The 5,812-nt window shown below is 36.2% G+C and overlaps 1 protein-coding gene across 1 annotated transcript in view; it reads right to left on the reverse strand.

The window, feature by feature from the left end:
* The window catches only part of LOC108743339 (fasciclin-1), a 59,449-nt gene extending 55,989 nt beyond the window's left edge, over window positions 1–3,460 (reverse strand). Inside the window, exon 1 of the mRNA XM_025979343.1 lies at window positions 3,313–3,460. The gene's annotated coding sequence lies outside the window, so the exon portion shown is untranslated. The remainder of the gene's footprint in view (window positions 1–3,312) is intronic.
* Window positions 3,461–5,812: the final 2,352 nt, after the last annotated feature.

Consider the following 5,812-nt stretch of genomic DNA (forward strand, 5'->3'; position numbering starts at 1 on the left):
GCGCGGTGCTGTACGGGAGATAAAAATAGGTATTTTTTATTTTGTATTTGCATTTTAAAGGCAAGTATTTCAAATAAATCTCATCTCTGTATGTAATTAAATAAATTTTATTTACTCTTTCACGAAGATGTTTTAAAGCATATATAGAATGACTGCCACTTCACCGATATTTATTTCTAGAGATTGTGGTAGAACCATTTCAACTCTCTTTCAAAGGTGCACATTGTAAGCACATACCTAACAGCTAGCGGTATGACCTATTGAAAATAATTGAATTTTCCACTTCCAGCAACCCGTTGAATTCCCAGTGCATGCATGACAACCCCAAGTACTTTCACTTACTATAAAAGGATTCACAATTCTGTACAAGATATATAAGTCTGATATAAAAAAACAAAAATAAAAACCTTCTTCTCTTATTATTTTATTTTGTTTGCACAAAACCAGATTTGGTAACTCTAATATAGGTGATCAATTTAAATGTATTTTAAAGGGTTATGTAAATTTTCATCAGACTTTACTATTACATAAGTGGCTCAAAAGATATTTGCGAATTAGAATGCTACAGGAGCATAGCAACCGATAATATAATATTCTGGAGCTACCTGACAATTAAAATAAAAGATGAAAGGGTTGCTTAGATCTCCTTATAGTATCCAAGATGTTATTGCTTAATTAGAATCTTTAATTCAAATTGTAAATTTTGATATATTTCAGATGGAAATGAACAATTGGCAATAAGCGTGCGGGTCTAAATATTTCTACGCGGGTGTAGAATTAGTTGCATATATATCACCATAATGCCTTCAAAATTAAAATGTAAGTGCTATATGTTCAGTGGGCAAAAGTGACGTTTTGTTCCCTAAGAAAAAATTGATTCTGTTACCAGAAATTGTTCTCTATAATGTGAGTTATAAGTTAAAAGTACCAATCATCCGTAGTAACTACGTTACACAAACGTTAGTAGTTTAAGACTTTATTGTAGAGTTTAAATTGTAATTCTAAAAGTTATTGCAATTTGAATTGAAGACGTTCGCGTATTGGACCGCTATGGATTTCAGTTTCAATATTGCAATTAAGTGCAATCCATTGAGCGTAACGTATGACCTTTAACCCGAGCATTGTACATATAACAATAATGGTTTGATTAAGTTAGTATTTGCAATTAGTCACATGCAATAAGTTATCTGCGTAGGTACCTGAATTTGACTGCTCCATCAAAGGCTTATGATACAGCAAAATTTGTAGCTTAACAACCGCATGATGGGTCGATTGCACGGAATATTCGGACGTGAATTGATCGAATGAATTTACCTACCCGTTGTAGTTGGTAAATCGATTTGAAATAATTGCTGCAAACCACACATTAACACGGAAGTCGACTACAAATAGTACAAAATAACAATCGCGATAGGTGATGATACATTCATAACTAGCGTCTTCCGTTAATTTATTAATATAATAAGGTCAAAATTCTGATAAACATAAAAAACGATATGTATCTGATATATCGAGTGGACGCAAAGAGAATCAGGAATCAGGTTGGTATTAGGGTCTATGGAGTACCTGGCACTACCCGAGGCTAGCAACATGCGATAGCCAAATCCCACAATCAGGAGCTTGAGGTATCGGATCAGGTATTTGATCTGAACCTCAATAAAAATTTTCAAAAACATCTGGACCTCAACTAAAATTATTTGACAACTCTTAACCTAGACGTTTCTCAACTAAATGATCTACAATTGCTTAGTACTCGGGAGGACATCAGTACGATCCTGGGTTCAATTGCCCTGGTTCAAGTTTTTCTGTGGTTTCCAATCTTTTCTGTGGATCAATTAGGCAAATGCTGGGGCAATACTATTCCACAGATACAATCTTTCTTTTCACTCACACACCAGTCCCAACATTCCTGAAAGGAGGTTGTAGAGGGCCTAGAGCCTTACATTGCAGCGTACTCCGGAGGTACTTACCGTCTTCCAACATTAGTAGGTGATGGGATTCAAACAAGTTTTTTTTGCCCTATGGCCAGACCACATTACGACCACCTTTTAAACTAAGGGTACCCGCAACCGATATCACTGAATTCGGAAAATAGCTGAATGCTTACTAAAAAAACTGCGGTAAGATTCGCAGTGTGTGACCTCGCTAGTTACATTCATCAAAGGGAGTACGGGTAGCCCAGGCGACATGATGGTGAAGAGTCAGGGAAAAGTGGCAATCTCATGAACTCGAGATAGTTTACTAGTGTCGCACGCATAAGAAAGTTATTGCTATTGCTCAGCTCCTAGGAAAAATTGGTAGCGATATTTTCGGCTACTGACTGAGTGTATCTCAATCCCGTGCCCGTGAGAATCGCAAGATAGTAATTAAAATAAATGGAAGGTAACTCCCCACTAAATTACAATACTACGATGTGGAAGGCAACGGGTAACCACCACATTATGATTCCGAGTAAAATATACAAAACATTAGATTTTAGCTATATGGGAAGTCAGATTAGTCAGGACGGAAGGAACAGTAGGGATATAAAGCAAAAGATAGAGCAGGGTCGAGTCGACATCAATAAAAAGGAGTTACTTCTATGCTCGCGAACGATTAATTTAGAAATTCGAAAAAGATAGTGTAAGTTTGGAGCGCGGTGCTGTACGGGTGCGAAACATGGACGCGACGGTAAAGGAAAGATTAAAAGCGTTCGGAATGTGGTGTTACAGGCGAATGATCAGAATACCGTGGATAGAGAAAGTTAGAAATGAAGAGGTATTAGAAAGAACTGTGGACTTCATTGAAATCATTAAGAAATAGCCGAGATAGGTTGGTACGACACCTTCGCAGGCATGAAGGTCTAGTCAGAGACGTATTAGAGACAGAAGCAGTAGTTAGGAGGGGTAGAGTTAGACCTAAGTTAGATTACTGCTCGTAAATAGTTAAGGATATGAGTTGGTCTAATTTTAGGGAAATGCGAAGATTAGCTGAGGATAGGAAAGAGTGGAGGTGGTTGTTTAACCAGTCTTAAGACTGACGACCTTATGGTGATGAACTCCCTAGGTATGACGATACAGTTGACATAAAACGATTTTAACTTTTATTTTGGAGTAGCTATATTAAAATCAATTTGTTTTGATTATGGGGTTGTCTCGTATATGCTAAAATAATTTTTTTCTGCGTTACAAAGGCAAAACTTCACGTGTTTTCACATCAAGGTACTCGTTTCAAACAAAAAGACAGGTAAATGGTAAAAACGAATAAATCGTCTCCAATATTATCCTTACTATCCAACATAAAAAACAAGGATAGGTAAAAATTGCTACTTACTCAGATGGTATCGTACCAAACGGGGATCATCTTCTTTTCCAAGTCCCAATTTTTGAAATGCTTCGTTAATGGGGGCAAAAATGGTAACTGCCTCATGTTGAAGGGTGTTATTGGCAACCACTTCTCTTTGTAACAGGGAGTAAAACTGCAACAAAAGAAAATAATTCATTAATATAAGTATTACATTCTATTCAATAAAACGATCAACTTATGTATATTGGAAGGCACACAAAAAATGTATATGTAGATATGTGTGTAATTAATTTCTTGAAAATGACTCTAAGAACATTTATGAACCTGTCTTCATGTGGCTGTAATAGAGCAGGCTCTGCTAGTCTGATATCCTGATGTTTTATAGGTTGGGAGTTTATTATACGGAAACTTTTACTTAAAATAATGTTACTTTTAGGAAAAATTGCTTTCACGCAGCTTTAGCTTTCAGCAGTAGAAAATATAGGTCACTTGATAGGTTTAGATATCCATCAATATAAATGGACCCTGTTGAACATATTGAACTTCACTAAAATGTAGCATTGTACTACAGATTGTATTTACTGCGCCCTTTGTAGGGTTTTATTTGATAAGTAATTTCATAACGATGAACACTAAATTATACAACCCAACATACATCAAAGATTACCTGACAAAATCTACTGCAATTAAAATAATTCGAACATACGTAATCCTAAAATTTAGCATCGTGCTACAGATGGCGTTCACTGTGCCATTTGTAGTATTTTCTACTGCAATTGTTTTCTTTTAAAACAATCGGTTGGAGAAAAGAAACTTAAATTTAAAAATGCTTTTTATGCACTTCATTTGTTCGATTACAACATCAAACACAGTTTTCCATATTCTTCTGTTACCAATATCTTCTTTTTTGTTTTTTTTTTTTTTATAATCAAGTAGTCGTTGTATCGTAAAGAAGACAAGACAACCAGCGGAAGTGGTTTTCGAAAAGGAACGTAGCCGAAGTTCTTTTTGGCGCCCTGTCAGATTTCACTTGTATCATAAAGGCAGCAGACTCAGTTCTAGTAAAAGGATCAACTGTATGAAAAGCGTATTAAGCTTTCCACGATGAAAGGTGAAATAAACCATTTCGAAACACAAAGAGTTCTCCCAATAAATAAGCCCGGTTTGGGAGGAAATGAAACGGAAATCGCGGAGGAGTTGCGATGGTGACGGTGTTACCGTTTTCTGTTTTGTTCCTTTTTCCGAAATGATAAATTACTTCTGTTTTATCGCTTTTGACAATTCGCGACTACCTTTTCATATCTGGTTTGAGCCGCAGTGGCCGACGGGAATGTATGCCTGCCGAAAAGCTTGTTTTTGTTTCTATTCGGGACTCCCGAAGGATAATGCCCTATTTGAATTAGAATTTGTATTCGCGGGACAAAATTAAAATGGCCTCCTCCCGTAAATCCCTTTCATAACGTCACGTCCGTAGTTAGAACTTTAAATTTTAAATTATATTAGGTTTCATATTAGAGATACAGGAGTACCGGATCCAAACCGGTTACCCGACCCGATCTGGCACTTTCTTTAGGATCTTACGCTAAGTACGCGTTCGAAATGTGGTGTTACCTGCGAATGATGAGGTTACCGAGGATAGAGAAGGTTAGAAATGAAGAGGTATTAGAATGAAAAGGAGAACTGAAGACTCTATGGGAATCAGTAACAAATAGGCGATATAAGTTGGTAGGACAGCTTTTCAGACATGAAGATATATTAGAGGCACAAACAGGAGTTTAGAGGAGTAGAGGTAAACTTAGATTAGATTACTGTTCGCAAACACTTAAGGATGTGGGATGTTCTAGTTTTAGGGAAGTGCGAAGATTAGTTCAGGATAAGAAGCAGTGGAAGAACGTCTCCAACCAGTCTTAAGACTGACAACCTTATGATGATGACTATTGGGATCCGTCAAATGGGAGGAGCCTAAAAACATTGCGCCGATTAGGGAAAATTTATCGTAGTTCCTATAGTGTACCGTGCAATTTCCAAGTTTTTAAATTACGATAAAATGATAAGTATTGACACAATATGTGATTGGGCTGACACAAAGCCTCGGAAAGGAAATTTCGTTGAAGGTGAGCGTGTTTTTAATGCCAATCACATTATAAAATTCGGAAATAACAAATCCGGAAGCTAGCCTTCAAATTCCGTCAAGTTTACTACCTACTTTTTACAAACTTCAGATTTAAAAAGTGGTTCACGTTATATAATTGGTGAGGTGATTCTGGGTGACACATTTTTATTCCGCAATTCACTTCTTTGATACCTACTGCTTTCATCCAAGCTTCTATTAGTTTACTTTTTTCTCTAATTTTCCGAATATAATTTTTACATATATAAAACGGTTAGTTTTTATTGGAAAGTAATTAATGTAGGTGAAGAGTGAAGATCTATGTCTGAAGTGCTATTGCAGCTTTTCACTGAACATATTAACTTTTTATTTGATTTAACTTTAGAAGAAAACTTCGTCGACTCCATCATCAAAAAA

Source organism: Agrilus planipennis, unplaced genomic scaffold, assembly GCF_000699045.2.
Source record: "Agrilus planipennis isolate EAB-ADULT unplaced genomic scaffold, Apla_2.0 scaffold364, whole genome shotgun sequence".
NCBI lineage: Eukaryota > Metazoa > Arthropoda > Insecta > Coleoptera > Buprestidae > Agrilus > Agrilus planipennis.